Genomic DNA, 18,155 nt, shown 5'->3' on the forward strand with positions numbered 1-18,155 from the left:
AACCTGAGCCATCGCTGTGTGTTAATAAGACTAAAACCATTGGACGGACACCAAAAGATCTGCTTGCACTTGGCATGTCATAAATTAACATCATTCTTACCTGCCAGGGATGATTCACTGCTGGCTCAAAGCATATTTAAACTTTAGAGGATGCCAACAAACTGGGCGGTGGTTTGACCTGCCACGTGGCCTGAGACTGCTGCTTTTCTCTCTCCCTCCGCCTTCCTTCTGTTGCAGTGTCGGGAAACAGAAGCTCTTTATGGCCTTATGAGAGCATGTGTTTGTGTGCCTTCCTGGCCCTCCTGCCCCCGTCTGCCAAAAAGTTGGCCTGTTTGTGGGAAGATACTCGCTGGCTTCCAAATTCCTAACTGGAGTGTTGCTGCCTCTTTTGGGGATGAGGGGAAAGGTTAAGGCCTGACTAGACTGCAGCCTGCCATTGCAGCAGCTCAAAAGGCTTCCTTCCCATGAATCCTGTCTTACCCTGGGCAGGTTGGGTGTGATGTCCTCCTAGCATCCCAGAAACCACATATACATTTCATGTCAGAGGAGTACACATGACCAACGAACAGCCCACAGCAGGTGGATGAAGCTCGTGCCCATGCTAGGCAGCACAGGAGGAAAGGGATGCCCCACGTGGAAGTGAGGGAGATCGTGTTGCAGGTTATATGCCAGAGGTTGAGCGTGCTCCTCGCAGCCCAGACTCACAGGCTCCAGCACTGCAGCGATTGCGCAGCAGCAGGGTGCTGCTCTGTCCCGAGGGACATGCTGAGCACCGGGCCTGCTGCAGCCACGGGCGCGACGTTTGTGTGCTGGCTTCCCTGCTGTCGGTGCTGGACTGGGAACAGGGATGGTCCCCTAGGCTGTTGCAGGGTAGAGAGGAGTAGGAAAATAAAGGATGGGAGAGGGTTAAAGACCCTTGTGCCCTTTCTCAGTGAATTTCATGGGTGGGGGAAGAATGGGTGAGTATCTCTGGTGGACAGGATGATACTCATTTGTCTCCTTCTAGAGACCAGCCCTTTTTATAGTGACTGGAGATTCGTCACATCACACTTTTCCTTCAGGGCTAATGTGCTCCTCATAAAATAATGCGAGGGCATAATGTGCTCCTTCAGTCAGAACAGCTCCTTTGCTTTCCATGGTGCCTATTTACCTTGGCTCATCCAAATCATTTGTTAAATACCAAGGTCACATAAGCAGTTCTGTTTGCACTTCGGACCCTTAAAAGTCATGCTGGGGACATCAACAGGGACGGAAACAGGCCCTGCATCTGTCTGAGATGTTTGGATCTGATGGAAATCCAGTGTTGTATGGAACAGGGTGTAACCACGATTTGGTTAAGGATAATTATGGTAGGCAATGCCAGCAGCAGGGTGCAGTCCTTGTGTTCCCCTCGACATTGGCGGCTGGCTGGCAAATTAACTCCTATATAACTACAGCTTTATAGTCATCATCATATCCACTACCTTTTGTTTTCTTTTCCATCAGGGAAAAAAAATCAGTCAACTCTGAATAGATAAGAATCAAGGAGCCCTGGAAGGGAGTGATCCTATTCAGCAGGACAGACAGGGGACCTGGCCTCGCAGCCCCAGCTTACCTGGTGACACGGCTCACCCTGCAGCACGCTCACCTCCTGCATCAGCACCGCTGGAGCATGATCAGTCAGAGCAGGAGCAGAGGTTAGAAAGTGTCTGTAGGACAAGGACTGCAGCTCTGCTCTGCTCAGCTTGCAGGCACATGGTGATTGCTGCCCCAGCTGCATAAATTAGGCTTGTGTTGTCTATATTCTATTTTGTGGGTAGTGCGGGTTGTTGGGTTTCATTATTTTCTCTTTATGCAAGGTTAACATGGAGTGCAGTGCTGGTTGCTGGGCAGTGGGGATTGCAGTTGGTAATAAAGGTCTGTTTTCTCACTTTCTCTATTTTTGTCTCTGGGCAGGATGAGGCACATCAGGGGAAAATCTGACTTGAAACAGAAGCTCAATGTTAAGTTGGAGTTAGACAGTCCTGCAGAGAGGTTTGCTTACGCCACAGCTGTCTGTCATCTCAGGGCACACTGCTGTGACTTCTCTTGGCAACCCCTGGGGTTCAGTGTCACCTCTCTTTCAGACAATTGCTGTAAAGTAGAGTACAGGATTGCACCAAACCCTGATCTCCTCATTACTGTCCGTAGTGGTGTATTGATGCCTGGGGCGGGATGTCTGCCTGGCTGTTGCTGAGCTCCCAGAGGTCTTGTGAACATACTGAAAAGGTGACATATATTATCCTGTAACGGGGGAATGGTCTTTATCAGACGCTGGAGTCATGATTCCTGGGTCTTGCACCTTTCCCTCCTGTTTGGGGCATGTACAGACATTCTTAGTGTATGCTTTCAGCACAGAAATGTCTCTTTCTGTGTGTGACCTTGCTGGTGGTCTGTTGTTTGCAGAAGGATTATTTGCTTGCGAGGAGAATTTTGCAGTCACCAAGTGAAAACCGTTCTTTGGAAGAGCTCAGGTTTTAGTACAAAGCTCTGAACCTCTCCAGGTGAGCCTGTTTTCAACAAGGTTACCGGATATCCTCACATCTGCTCAGATGAGGAGATGAGTGAGGCCAGCTGAGTTGCATTTTCCATGTGCCCTCTCTAAAATGAACTGCAGAGCTGATAAATTCTTTACCCCTTGCCACTGCCAGCTCTGCTAATTGCAGTTTCTTTAGAAGCTTGAGTGAAAAGCCAGATGCACAGGCTGGACTCCACAGCACCATTGCGAGTGTCAGTCGAGAGATGGACTGCAGCAAGCCTAGACATGTGCCAGAGCTGCTGCCCAGCCTCAGAGGGAGGATGCCAGCCAAACTCCTCCATGGACAGCACCAGAATGTTTTTCTTCTTGCAGCTGAAGCTTGAGGCCAAGGAGAACTGGTGCTGAGCACTTCTGGAGGTGGCAGGAAGGGCTTGCTCCCTCTGAGTTGCTGGTCAGTAGATGTTAGGGCAGGAGTCTGTAGCAGATATTACCAGGAATAAAGATGATCAGAATCTGGCTTACAGTAAGGACGTTTGTGCTTTGGCAGTGGGTGTAAAAGGAGAAACTCCGGAGGGTTGGGCGGCAAATGCTAGCTCTGTTCTCTTCTGTAGATGGCCTTCCGGAGACATGCTGGGTGAATGGAAAATGTAATGAAATTCCCAGAGCCTCCTGGTGCGCTACCAAGGTATTCCTGCCAGCTTTCCAGCCCAAGATGTTGGTGTGGCTGTAGGGACCAGCTCCACAGATAGAGCTGTTTGATTAGAGCTGATTGCAGATTAACCCCCACTGTGGAAGGAGGGTAACTGTGATAGATGTTTGCTTCACCTGTGAAGTAGCACATGCTGTAGCCACTGTTGCCTTTGGGGTAAAATTAGTTGAATAAAAGGCTTGCACTAAATCAAGCTCCTTTGAAATTGCCTTTATTTTGGAAAGTTCATTTGTTTACTCTGGTTCACACACTGAGCAGTACAAACAGCAGTAAAAATGTGATGCATCCCAAATTCTAGCTGTGAGAATGGTTTTCATGACCACTGCAGCTTGCAGAAGGTCTTCTAGATCCAAACCATCTATGGAGTTCAGAGTATGTGAACTACTTCTGTTGTCTCAGAGGTTGACCAGGGAGTGGGGCCCTCATGTGCCAGAATCTGTCAGAAAACAGAGACCTGCACCACTGGCAGTCCTGAGGGTCTTGTTTTAGGCTTCTGTTGAATAGATTGATCATTGTCCTGCAGCATTTAGTGTGGGAGAAGAAAGGAGGGAGGAGGTCTAACAAGTGTGTCATATGGTTTGTGTTGTCTCTGCTGTTCTGAACCTCTCTTTCTGCTCACTCAGCAGGGTTTTTCTTTTGCCTCTGTTTCCTTTGTGCAGATGGTAGCAATAGGTTTCATTTCAACCCCCCCCCAGCTGTCAAATTAATAGCCTTGGCGAGTTTTCATTTGCTGGGTAGTTTTGGGTGGTGCTGGAGGATCACTCCACTCAGTACATTTCCAAGACTGGCTGTTTAACCCAAGCTCTGCGAAAACAAGTGTTTTTTTTGTTTATTTGTTTGAGAGAAGGGACCTTGGGAAAACAGATACAAAATTTGCTCTGACGCTGTTGTCCACTGAAGGAACTGGCTTTGAGTTGCATTAGAATAGCAGATTGGTTTCTTGCACAAATCTCCCACAAGCTATGGGCTGAAGTGGGAAAAGCTGGTGGGCAGAGGTACTGGAAACAATCTTCTGTTAAAGCATCTGCAGGAGGCAGTAAAGAAAACTCTGGCCTCAAGTCTCCAAACTCCACAGCAAAGCCTTCTAATCCACCCAGTTACACTGATCAGCTTCAGAGTGCAGTATCCTGAGTTTGTGAATTTGCAATGTGTTTCTTTGCCCCAATCATATTAGTCTAGCATGATGTGAAAGAGCCATGATACGAATGACCACATCATTCTCCAAATGACAACCCCTCACCACTCTCCTGTGGCACTAGTGGCAATATTTAGCTTACAGAGAAATTAGTGGTCTGAACTGTTCCATTGATAGATGCTGATGTAAGTGGATCCTAACCAGAAACAGGTGAAGAATTACTATTTTTGTTCTATGAATGTAACAAAGCAACCTGAGAGAGATGTACAATAGGTTTACTAGAACTTTACAGAAAGTGTATGGGAGGGACATAAACTAAGCCAAGTGCTCCTAAGTGTAGGTCCTTGTGCTGTTTCTATTCTGTATTTTATTTATATATGCAAACATATATAAAAATATTTATAAAAATACCAAATAACATTCTATAAAACTATATACATGTATTTAAAAAATATATAGTTTATATGCTAGGGGACAACACAAATTTAAAATTCTTTCATTGCCTACCTTTCTAACTCAAAAAGCTCTTCTCTTGACATCTCTGCGTAGACGGGAAGTGTGCATGAGCACATCTATGTTGGCAGCTTTGTGCATATGTGGTGCATCTTCACCTTTCGGGGTTTACTTTGTGGCGGAGATCTGCACCATGCCAGAGACTGTAGGACCCAGACTTCTGGCTGTCTACACTATCTTGAGGATGTAGTTTGAAATATTTACCTATCAGGTGTTTCATTTCAAGTTGGGCCTACGTGAAAAAAGTTGTATATCTAACACACTGCCATGCCAGGAACAACAGAAGATACAGAGCCACTGCTCAGCCTTGCATGTTTCTCACGTATGTTACAGGACTGCTCTCCTTAACCCCCCTCCCTGGTTGTTTTCATCTGCTGCTGGAGCCGTATGTCTCCTAAGGAAAGACTAGCTCTGCTGTTTGAACAATTCTGCTCCATCTGCTGCTGCTATTGCTGTAGCTGTGTGCGAAGCAGCAACGTGGTGACGCCAGGCCTGCAGGCATTTCATCAGTCTATCTGTCACTGCTTGTGTGTTTCCAAGAACCAGTGCTAGGTGAGGTCATCACAGATGTGAATTGTAGCACTGGGCTCCGTTGATAGAAGTAAGACTACTGCCATCAGCAATTAGGTCAGCTAGGGTGGAAATTTGCTGGGCATTCAGACCTGCTACTGGGGAAATAGCCATCTGCGTTTGCTGTGAGTTAGCTTCCAGGTGTGTTCTTTACAAGCCTCCTCTTGCTGTGAGGGACGACACAGTGGTCAAAAATTAGTCAGACCTAGCTGGTAGTTGAGGTTCTCTATAGGTTTAATTCCATCTCCAGCAAGTTGGGTTTATTTCAGTGGAAAGGGTCACCTCTGCAGCTGGCCTCAGATTTCTCAGGGGGTAAGCAAAAAGGAGTCAGGGATGCTCCTGAAGTTTTCTCTCTCTATTAATGTGCAATACTAAGAGTAAAACCAGGCATCTCCTAGAGCATCAGAGAGGCCAGAAGGTCTCCTTTGGTCTGTATTGAGTTTTATGGAGATGGATATGTACTGCACAGCCTGGAACACTACTTGTTTGTTTTAATTAAATTAAAAATATGATCGTGTTTATTTGCATCCGTTGAGGGGTCTCTTTCTCACAGCTGCTTGAAAAGTGAGCTCTTGCTGCCAAGTAATACAAGGTTTAATGTTACAACGTGCACTGGGAAGGACAGGACTGGTAATTACTCTGCAAGCAGCAAGGCACCGGTAGGTATAACATACAGAAATAAAGAAATCCCCGCCATGCACAGGACCCATCTGTGGCTTGCGGCAGACACAGGACTGAGCTGCAGGAAGGTGTTGCAAAACGGAGCCACCTACAGCAAGTAACCCCTGTGACCGTGTAGGTGAGGAAGCTCTGTCCTTTGGGAGGTTCTTAAGAGCAATTTCCTCCTGCCACACGCTAGCTGTCAGCCTGCGTCTGGCATTTCCATTGTGCAGAGCTAGTCAGGAGGTGGCTAGAGTCCCTGGTTTCCTTTTAGCCCTGTCTTGCTGAGCTTTGTGCTCCGGCAAGGGCTGGAAGGCATGTTGTGCTGGGCAGTGTCTGCTCCCAGCAGCTGCTGAGGGGAGAGCTCATCTTTCCAGGTCTGCTTTCTCCTGTGCTGCGTGGACGTGTGCGGTCTTTGGGAGGTCTGCGTGGGCTTGGTGTTGGCCACTGCTCTTTCCCTGTGAGATAGCCACAAGCCTGCAGCGCTGGAGGACAGTTGTCAGACGGGGATCTGTTTTGTCATCTCCCTTCAATGCCCATGGAGCGGTTTGCGGGGCAGTGGTGGCCAGTGTGGTCTCAGCTGGTTTCATCTGACTCATCTGGTACAGTGGAATAAATGACCAGGATCCAAATGTTGTTTTACTGTGGCTGAATTTGAAAGCCCAAATACCAGTACAAGTGATGTGGTGCTATGTACCGTATGTATTTATAGACAGACTTTCCCTGCCTTTAGGGTATAAACGCAGGAAAAAGAGAGTAGGCAAGGAAAAAGGAGGCTCAGAGAGACTGAACTGTTTGATAGCTGCATGCAGGGGGCAGAAGTTCAAGTCAGGTTTTCTGACGCCTGCCAGCAAGACAGCCTTTCCTCTTGTTAATGATGGGAACGTGGAGGAGTCTGCCTGATAACCCAGATCACATGGAGACAGCGTCCTTCCCAGCTGCCCAAGGGTCTCAGGCTGGCAGCGTTGACTGGCCTGGAGGAGCGAGGTTTCCTGCCGAGCAGCGTACGGTTGTTACCTGCACCTTGCTCCGTGACACAGCATCCGCCGCCTCTGTGCTGGTGCAGCCAGAAGCCTTCTGTTGCTGGCCCTCCTCAGCTCTGGATTGCTTTGTGACCAGAATTTCACAAGGCGGTTTACAATGGCTTTGACACCATTTGAGTAGATGAAGCTGGCTCAGAAAGCATCCACCCACTTGCCTAAACAATGCCTCTGGCTCTGCACATTCAACTGTTGCGCTGCTGCCTACATGCAGCTCTCCAGGTGGGCTTTGGTTTTGGTGTTATCCATCTATCCCCCCCCTACAGCCTGTCTGCTGGCTAGCTCTGACTCCACCTCTGATCTCTATCTATAGTTTGTATTACAGTTCTTAAGAGCTTGCTTGCATCAAAGTCTTTGATGGACAAAGAACAAAAGTAATGCTTTTGTTTCAAAAAGTCTCTACCCTTTCAGTTGGGTAGTGAGCCAAAAACCAGGAGCAAGAACAACTTAATAAAAAAATAAAGGATACTGTACATAGTTGTTGGAATGCTTTGAGTCCAGTTAAGCACTCGTCTCACTTACTGGAATGCTGAGAAGGCCCCGGTTATTGTGAATTCTGGCAGAGTGCTGTCCAATACTGGTGATTTGCTGTAGTATTTGACTTACTGGAATTGCAGAGGCATGAAATTTTGGAGAAACCCTGAATTAAGTTCAGTTTGATGTGACCAAGATTCCAATTCTGAGTCAAGCTTTAAAAAAAAAAAAAAAAACAGAAAACAGAAAAACAGCACAACAACAGTGCCACCAACAACTACTTTCTTTTTTTAACCAGGAGCATATAATCTTCCTTGGAACTCTTCTGAAGCACCAGGAGGGTGAAGAGGTGGATGCTGTGAGCTAGCGCAATTACTTGCAAAGACGGTGCTTTTCAAGACTTGTCTGAGGCAGATCAGCAAGTATATGTACTGAAACCTGCAGTGTATAAAGAACAAGCAGCTTTCTGCCATACTGCCACAGTTGGGTGGGAAGTGGCCCAAACACAGAAAAGTTTTTTTTTTTGGGGGGTGGGGTGGAAGAAGAGAAAAAAGTAGCTGTCTTCAAGTGTGTTTGAAATAATGAAAAGAACTGATGTGCAAAGCGATTAAGAGATCTTTGAGGATCAAAAGCCTTGCTTCTGCCAATGGAACAAAACTTTTCATCTGTTCTTATGTGGACCTTAAAGTAGGGCAGAAGGGTGTAGTTTTTAAATGATTTCATTTCAAAATTTACTTTGGGCAGGGGGAAAGGGTTCTTTCTGTTTGTTCTTGCTCTTGTTATTCAGTGTCCTTAACACAGAAGGCTAGCCTGGCTCTGAAATGAAGAGCAGGGTCGTTCTATGAACTGGTGGTTCATTAGTTTGCTTTTGATATGTCGGAGCAGTAAGGGACCCTTTTATTTTTTCCCTTTCTAGTAATGTCTGTGTTCTTAAATCAAGACATCTTCCCTCATCATACAGCAGTGGCTGAATCTTTTTCAGAGATCTCCGAAGTGGGTTGCACCAATAACGCTAATCCTGTGCAGACAGAGCATGCAGTCAAAAGTTAGATGTAGAAGAAGCCAAAAACAGAGGTTTTGATTGCTCCATACAGCAATTCCTACTTGCCAGTTTCATGTTTATTTGGAGTTGGAGCCTCTCCCCAAGGCAAATCTGTGTTTGTTTTCCCTGGTAGCTTCTTGCTAGCAGGACCATAGAGCAAGCGTAGCCTTGGGAAACGTGCAGTACAGGAGGCTCAGAGGTGCAAATTGCTGGATTCCTGCACTGTGATCTTGTGAGCAGTGTCCCCGTTCTTGGGCAAGAGGTGATGGAAGTAGGAACAGAAGGTGGTGAAGTGATCTGCAGCTGTGAGAGCAAAGACGAGATGGGGAAGGAGAGGAGACAAAACTCCCAAATATCCTTTTCTTTGGGTTTCTACGGGGGATAGTGGAAGAGCTCCCTCTTCCTGTTTCAGCCTGCTCTCACCATTGCCTTCCTTGCAGTCTGGAGCATCTCAGTGGTCTGAGCATGCACAAGGCAGCATATATTAGCATGGATTTGCATACTGGAGGATCTGCAGGATTTGCTTTATATGCTCCCCAGACCATCTCTGCTGCACTGTACACTGTCACTAAAGGGTTTTCAGAGCACTCATGGCAGAATTGCAGCATTTTGGGGTTTAATGATAGAAATCGCATTAATTGTGGAAGCTGTGTGTTGGTCATGTCTTGTTGCAGAAGAACTGTTGGCAGCAGGGAGTGTGCATTTCTGTTGCCATTGCAGATATTATGCTCAGTAGGCATCTGGTGCCACAGCAGCACAGGTGCTTCCTGTGACCTGGAGCTAATGTACTTCTGGTGAGTGCTTTCCTGATCTATCCTAACTCGAGGCAGATGGTAGGTGTGCGCTAATCTATTCAGTAGGGCATTCGTGATACACAGCTTAAAAGCCTGGTTGTGCCTCTAAAACCGAATTGGTACAAGTCACTTTGTCACCACATGTATGTTAGTGATGGCAGCTCCCACTGATGCTGTTAAGGGAACCATATGTGTAAGCTACACGTGCTCTGCCATGCTCTAGCAACACACCAATAGCAATAGTGGAAGCCCAAAACCAACATCAGCAAAAGCTAAAAACTGTATATTTCCATGACAGAGCAGCATAGTCAGCTGCAGGCTGAAAAAGTTCTGTTTTGTTGGTAAAAATTTCTGGCAAGGTGTGGACTACAAAGTGAATTAACCTTCGTTCTTCTTGGAATATTTCTAGGTTAGCTCTCCTGGTCTGTTCCCATGTCCATGTGAGTGGCAGGAGCGAAATGTCACCATTTATACAAGCCTGGTGTAAAACTTGGTAATCGCAAGCTGTTTTGTGAGCAATATGATGGGTTAAATAAATGACCTTCTGTGGGGCTGGCAATCACCACCCCGTGGGACTGGAGAGCAAGTATACGTTAATTTCCTACATGATTTTTATACTGCTCTAACATCATTGTAAGCATGCGTCACTTCAGCATATTATCGATTCTAATACAGTTGTGAGCAGCAAAAGAGAATAAAGAGGAGTCTTCTATGCCTGTCTCTGGGGGTGGGTGGAGATGAGACTGTCCACGCATTATATTTTGACAGTAGCTTCTCCCTTGGTGTTCATGTATATAGTTATTTTTAGGAAGATCATATATTTCCTAGTAATTGTTTAGAATGCATCAAAGAGCTCACAGATATAAATCCTGTGATTTATGGGTTCCCGCTACTTTTTAATAGCTGAACTTAAATCCTGGATTCACTGAAGCCATTTGGAAAATTGGGATTATTCCAAGCTGGAGCAAAGGGAGGGAGACTGGTATTTTGCCAAGATCAGCAGTGATTCATTCCCACATTCATGCTCAGCATCCAGTGAAGGGCAGAAGCTGGGAATGCTGTAAGGAGAGCTAGCAGGAGATTATCATGTTGAAGGTGAATCTGCCCTACTCGCTCCCTCTGTGGCCAGATAAGACCTTTTAAATCAGAAGGACCAAATTCTGTCATGTTTTGCTTTCATCCACGCTAAGAGCTAATTTATTCACATAAGCCCCAAACCAGCTAACTGTCCTCCTGCCTGTAAGGCAATAACACCGAGAGAACCAAATCTTGAAGAATATCCCCACAGGGGTAAAGGACTGGGGAGCACCACGGGATAAATATACTTCGGAAATCCCTTACAAAGAGATGTTTTAATGGCTGCTTGGAATGAATCAATGTCTGTATCAGGTTAGCCCAGCAGTCTCTGGCAGTGTGAGGAGCCCTGAGGGACATGTAAAGGGAGAGGGTAGATCCAGGACTCGTTGCTGGTACATTCTGTCAGGTTCCAGTGATATTTGGCCCCCAGACACCAAAGTGAGAAGTGGTCACAGCGTAATTTAGATGAGTGATAGTATCATTTAGATTAGGTGATAAATCTTGAAGTAATATAAAAAGTGGAAACTTGCCCTGCCCTAAGTTTTGCTTGCAAGATGGAGGTTTGTTTAGGCTGTGGACGTTTATGCTTTTGGTGCCTACACCAGGGTTGAGACTTAATCTCGTAGAACATACAGCTAGACAAACAGCTGCTAATACACGGGTGTGAGGGACGAAACGGGCTGTCTGTCCCTCCAAGTGCTGTCTTTGCTCTGTCCCTCCCTCATGTGTGCAGGGGCTGTCTTCCAGCTGCATGTCCAGAAGTTGAGGCTCTGCTTATGGGGAGAGCGAGGCTTTTACAGCAGGGCAGCTGAAATGCTGCTTGGTTGTGAGCCCCCTGGGAGGTGACTTTCTTCAGAGAGATCTGTCCTCAGGCCAGCTGACAGCGGAGTAAAATTTCTCATCGTGTTTCAGTCCTCCCAGCCCTGGGAGAGACGCGCAGGGAGATGGTAAAATAAATGGAGCCAAGTATCCCAGCATGGTTCAGTCCAAGCAGAAAGGAAAGGATTTTTTCTTTTTTTTCTTTAGAGCAAGGGCAAAACAGTGTTTTCCTTTTCTTATTTTTTTCCCCTGACATGATCATCCCTGTTGCTTATGCCTGAAACATAATAATTCTGAGGGCACTGCTGTCATGACAAGGAGACAAAAGTAAGCAAATACGTATTTGTGGATAAGAGGCAGTAATAGACCCCGGAATTTCTGAACACATAGAGGAGCATTGACTTCTAAATACCAGAAATTCTGAGCCCTTACCTTGCTAATTCATGTGGCATTTGGAGGGGCTGTGGATTTTTATTTCATCCTGGTATTTGTGGTATTTCCTGCCATTAGTATAGGAAAAACCTTGTGTGGTAAATGCTGGCTTTTTCCTCTGTTGGTGGCAGCCACTGAAGCTTGGGTTCATGAAAGGCAAACCGTCCTTTTCAGTTCTGAAGGTCCTTAGAGGTACCTGGGAAGGAAAAATCTCATTGGGGTTGAATGAGGATTTTGGTACTGTGATTGCATGCCAGCTGAGCAGCTCGAAACAGAATCAAATCTTGTCTCGAGATCTGAGTGGGTTATTTCAAAAGCTGTAGCTTGGAAACAGAGGTTGTGATAAAATTAACATCAATAGGTAAAAGTCATCTGGATGTAAAGGTTTCAGGTACAAGTATTGGCCCTGAGTCAGTAACCCAGCCTTCAGAATTTGCTGGTTTTATTGCAGATTAAACTGTAGATTGGGACATTTAGATTTGTAATGGAAAAATATTAGCAAACGTACTTCCCCCCCTCCACCCTCTATCATCGGGGCATATATCAAATTGCACGATCTGGCAGGGAGTTCCAAATGTTATTTGAGAAGAGAGAGGAATGCAAGCGATGTCAGCAGAAAACAGCTGAGTAGCAGTTAAATTTCTTTGGCCTGAACCTGCTCCACGGGGAAAAAGAAACGCAACAACTGGCCTTGTTTCATTTCACCCCAGCACAAACCATCCTTTGGAAACAGGCAGTGTTTGTGAGAAGCCTCTCCACAGAAGCTGGGCTTTGGGGATGCTGCTAGGTGGATGAATCCTGCTGTGCTGTGGATGTGGCAGGTCTTGGCTTGTTGAGGTCAATGGGAACAGCCTGTCTGTGACCCCAAGTGACAACTCTGGACCTTGCAGGATGGTGGCTGCCCCTGTTCCCTCCTGTGGCAGGAGCTGGTTATGTTAGAGGGGCTGCTTCAGGTTGCATCTCCGTGGCCTGTTCAACTTTTTATCCATGCTTGCTTTATAGTTAAAAGCCTTAAGTGCTGGCTCAAGTGAACTCGCTTACTGCATGGAAAAGAGCAGTGCAGGATACTGTTAGCTGAGAAGTTGGGCTGAGTTAAATGGTACCCTTAATCCCCTTGATGTCTGGTAGAGTCAAGTTAAAAGGTCTTCCCCACTTGGGGTGAAGGCTTTGCACGTGTAGATGCTGGTTCACTTCAGGGCAAGGCTCTCTCGGCAGCAAAAGAGCCTTCTTCTCTTTCGGCATTTGCTTCATTGCTGAGGGAAGAAATAACTTTTGCAGTGTCTCACATCACAATCTGGGGATCTGGGTTGAATTTTTGGTCCAGAGAGTCTTTTAAATAAACAAGGGGAGAGCAAAGGGCTGGAAACAGAATGGGTGAACAGGAAAACTGAAGTAAACACAACCCTTGTTTCTCTTGTGTTGCCACTCTACAGTGTCATCCGATTTCTTGGCCTTGCACTCCCCATTTCAGCTGGATTTGCCGGGTTGTTTGCATAGCAGAGACCCACATTCTTCTTGTCATCCTCCCAGCTGCTGCAAGCAACAGGAGGTTGCAGTTCCCTGACATGGTCCCTGTTGGTATTTTGGGGTCTTTCTTGCCCGACGGGGATTTAGGGTCCCTTTCCTTGCTGTGTTTTTTGGTTTGTGCTGTTTCTTGGCTCCATACTATGCTGCTGGGACAGTTTGGTTGTCTTTTCTAGGAAAAAAAATTCAAGTGAGCAGGGAAACAGGAGCTTGCTTCTCTGGTCTCCTTCTCAGCTTTGTTAGAGGTCCCAGGGAGAGATTATCAACAGCTCCACAACAGTCTTACTCAGGTGTCTGAGCCAGAATTTTTTCCAGTCCCTGGTCTTTAGGCTTGTCTCCAGCCTAAACTTGCATCTGTGTTTCACCAATGATGCCTAGTGAAACATTTTCTAGGTGTAGTGGCCAAAGCACACCAGGTACTTAGGCCCAATTCCCATTTAGTTCAGTAGGAATTATGCAACTACTGCTGCAGAAAGTGTGTGGGCTTTAAGGTCAATTTTAGAGGATTTTGTAGCTGAATGCAGGAGGAGCAAAACAGACCTTTTTAAAAAAAAAAAAAGGCAGACCTAAAGCTGTGGTTTCTGCAGTCCTGCTTTTACTGCAGTCAAAGGAAGGTCTCCCATGAATTTAAATAAAAGGAGAAATGAAGTCTAAATCCTATAGAAATCTAATGGTTCCAGTCGAGAGCTGCTCGACTTGAAAGATTTGAATTTCACCAGATTGTTATGGGAGAGTAGCATCTTCAGCAGTACAGATACTACTCTTTTCGGCACCGCATGACACTAATTCCTTTAGTAGATGAATGAGAAAATGAGGCAAAGCCGCTTGACACAGCCCCAGTGAATGTTCATAAGATATTGTCAAGCAAATCAGAATTTGCCCATAAGTTTATTTTTCTGAGGGGTACAGAATAATTTTGTAAAATGAGGAACTATTTCTGACAGTTGAGCCTCTTTATTCTACAGCAGAAATAGTATGACCAAGTTAAGTATATTCAAATGCTACATAAAATTCTTCAAAAATGGAAGGGTCAATAAAAAGCTACGAATAGCTTTTCATTAGCGATCGCATGAATGATACTGCATTGGAACAGGATATTCAAGATCGTAAACAAAATCTTAATTAGTGCTCTCAATCTTTTGTCTCTGTACTTCCTCTCTTTTTCAACCCAGTTGTTGGTGCACTGGTTATATTGTCTGGTATGGCCTTTTAAAACAGATGTATTTTTATTTGCATGCAAATTGGCAGAGGCGGCATCTCCCCTGTAAGTACTGTGCTAATGATTACAGGTTCTGTCGTTCATCAGGACTTAGATTCCTAATTGGCTGCGGGATTGTCTGTAATTCTCAATAGCCTGATTCGGAGCAATAGGAATTGTTGAATCTACATAATAAAGTGAGTGTGATGAAAGGTGAGTGCGCACCTACTTCGTGTCTGTTATCATTCTCATCAAGGTCACAGAATTTTTTTTCCTCCCATATATACATATTCATAGAGCCTGTGCACAATTAATGAGTCGGAAGATTAAATGGTGGTGGATTAAGAACAAACCTACTGTTCTCCTAATTAGACTGAAAGTTACTTAGTTCACCTGATTAGAATTCTGCATTCAAACCAGCTAACACGCAGGCACGACACTTCTCTGCCACTTGCAAAATCGGAGCATAAGAGTCACTGTGGAACAGCCTGCCGGCCCCTTTCCCCCAGTCCCCACAAATCTCAGAGGCTGATGCAGCTGGGGAAGGATCGGGGGCCCCCAGGATTTCCCCAGGGGGAGGCAGGGGGGCTGTGCTGCCAGGGTTAGCTGGCACGTGCGATCTCAAGCCAGGGTGAATTCTGTGTCAGATTTTTAACATTAGAGCAGAGACTTTGCTTCTAGTCCCTGGTAACAGACGTGTTACCTAAGATACTGAGAGAAGTCCTTGCTCTTGCAGCTGTCATGCATTAAAATGCCTGTCTTTTTGAAACATACTAATGTATATAATTAGCAGCCATGACTCAAAGGAGTCCTTGCCCTAAGCCCCGAGTGTCACCCCTCTTCCCCTAAGCTTGGAAGCGGTTTGTGCTGGTCCCAGGGCTTGGAAAGGGCTGCAGCATCGTCAGGCTTAGAAAACCTTGGGAGACAAATGGCTGCGCCTAACAATAGGCATGAGTCAGTTTCTTTGCCGTTAGGTGATTTGATTTCCTGTTGCTCTGCTGTCTGGGCTGCTTGTTTTGGGGAACAAATCCTTATTAATGCTTTATCTATAACATCCTCGCTTCCACCAAAAGGATCCCCCGTGCATTATTTTCCTGACTTGGGCTGTGTATCACTTCCTCCTGCTCCCCAGCCGCACAGCTGCTCGTGCTACAGCTGCCTGCGTGAGGACTTCTGGCAGAGCTCCGTAATGAATGCTGCTCCAAGATGCTTGGCTTAGCTGCATGGCACCCATGAACATTTGTCCTTTCCCTCTAATCCCCTGAATTGTGGGAGTGTTCAGTACTTTGGCTTCAGATCCTTCCTGTTTTTATTCAGGTGTAGAAAAGGGGAGAAGGGAGGGTGACAGAGCGTTTGGTTAAATGTAAGGAAAAAAAGTAATGATTGGGGGCTACATTGTCCTAGTCTTTTTCTGCACATGCATCTATTTTATTTCTTGTGTTTGAAGGGTGGGAAGGGACCGCAGGGACTGACCTGTGTATTTAATAAAAAGAGAGCACTGAATGTGAGAATTTCAAGAAGTTTTCACAGGTGTATTAAAATAGCATAAGATTCCTGTTTCCTTAATGAAAATGGGAGGAATGTGTATCTTTCCACAACAGATATGAAACAAAGAGAACTAAGAAATGTGTTGGCATTCGAAAGAGCAGGAAAGTAACACTGTTCCTGTCGCTGTTAGAAGGTTAAAATCCTGCCTGGCAGCCTATAAACTATTTAAACGATCCTACAGAAATTCCACTTACTGAATCATTTTTGGGATTTATAGCTAAATCCTTCACCCCAATTGAAGACCTAATGTACTCACAGGCCTGCCGGAAAATACACCTTAATGAGGGGGAATTGTAAAACCGGACTGAAAAAAAAAAAAACCTCTCTAGCAAAGCGAGGTCCTTGCTGCAGTCCTTGCTTCACATGGCCATTGAGAGTATGGCAGCTGTGCTGCTGTGATCATATGTGACCTAGATTTTCCTCACAGTAGTCCTGTGCTCTCCCTGATCTTGTGTAGGCCCGAATGAATTGAATAGAAACGTTTCTGGATGCTTTCAGAGCGCAATGATATCTTTTTCTTTCTCTCTTTTTCTTCAAACCGCAGCATCTGTTCCCCTTGTGGCTTTCTCCCTTTGCGCTCACACAGAGCTTGTAAAAGGGGACAGGGCTGGCGCGGCTTTAATTTGGCTAATGGTGGATGGGGAAATCAGGGCAGGTGCAATTCTTTCTCGGTGTACTGCAGCACAACAGAGTGAAACTGCACTCCGTGGGTTTTACCCCTGGATGCAGGTGGAGGAAGAGAGGAGGGCTTTGGGGAAGATCGGAGGGCGAGCCTCCAGCATCAGGAAGCCCTGGGGTCTCCGCAGGGACAGCGTGGTGCCTGGCATCAGGACTCTGAGGTACCCTTCACACAAAGCTCTCCTGCCTGGGCTCGGAAAGAACCCTAGGGCAAGCTCTTAACTCTTTGGAGGTGAATAATTGGAGAGGCTCAGCTCCTCAGTGCTTGTTAATGCCATTTGCCTGGTTTAAGTGTGGACAGGAATAAGCACGTTATGTGACAGCACCCACAGAAAGTCTGAGACCATCCCTTGCTGCCCACGTGGAGGCGGTGGGCCTGGACTCCAGCCAGGTCAGTAAGGTGCACAGCAATGTGCAGGGACCACAGCTCAGCATGTTTCAGTTCGTCCTCGGACCCGCTCTTCTGAACAGAGCTTTTGATGTCTAACTTCGCAGCTCTGACACTGATGCCATCTGTGTGCAGGAACAAAAGTCGCAAGTAAAGACACTCAGAGGAAGCTACAGAGATCTGCTTTGATTTCCCTAGAGGGGAAGGCAAGGCCTTGCAGAGAGGGGAAAAAAAGGAGGGGGGGGGATTGGAGCAGTCTGCAGGGCATGCTGCTAATGTTTCCTTCCTTCCATGCAGATCCTGTGAAGTCTTTTGAGAATTCAAATTTCTAGGATCAGATGGAAGAGTTTTAAACTTGTACCAAACAGTTAGCACTTAGAGTCTAGTGGGGACTCTCAGATACTGTCCTGATAGGAGCAAAAAGAAACACTCATCCTGTGCCTCAGTTCGTATGTAAAATGAAATTGTGGTGATCCTATCAGCTACTTTGCAGAAAGCCAGGAGGACAACTTCTCTTCAGTGCTGTCTTCAGTTACAGAGCTGTTCTGACAGTGGCGAGTGAGTGTTGCAGGTGGTGGGTGGGGGTTCCTTCCGAAATTTTATATAACTCCAATATTATCTGTTCCTGTGATTGACTTGACACATGAATTCAAAACAGTTGGAGCTTCTCTCCCACTCTTGTGTAGCAAACTGGATGTGAAAATGACACTTCCTCCTGGGAGCTGATAGTTTGCTGTTCGGTGCATGGTGTTGTGTTCCGTTGTTCGCTGAAGGTGGCACTTGGCAAGTGGTTTTTGCCACTTCAGGGTTGTCGGTTCTGTCTGCTAAAGGCCAAGATAAAGCTTCACAAAAACCCTTTTGCTCCAAACAGAGCTTCTCCGTAATGCGCTGACTTGATGACAAAGAAACCAGGACCTTAGAGGTGGTTTTGATTTATTTTCATTTTTTTCTCCCCCGAAGTCCGCACTCCTCCCTTGTCATGCTTTTATTTTAATTTGGTATTTCCTACCCTGCTGTAAACACCAGGCTGGTTTTTGTCTTGTGACTCGGCAGCACT

Source organism: Cygnus olor, chromosome 11 (genome assembly GCF_009769625.2).
Source record: "Cygnus olor isolate bCygOlo1 chromosome 11, bCygOlo1.pri.v2, whole genome shotgun sequence".
In the NCBI taxonomy this organism is placed as follows: domain Eukaryota; kingdom Metazoa; phylum Chordata; class Aves; order Anseriformes; family Anatidae; genus Cygnus; species Cygnus olor.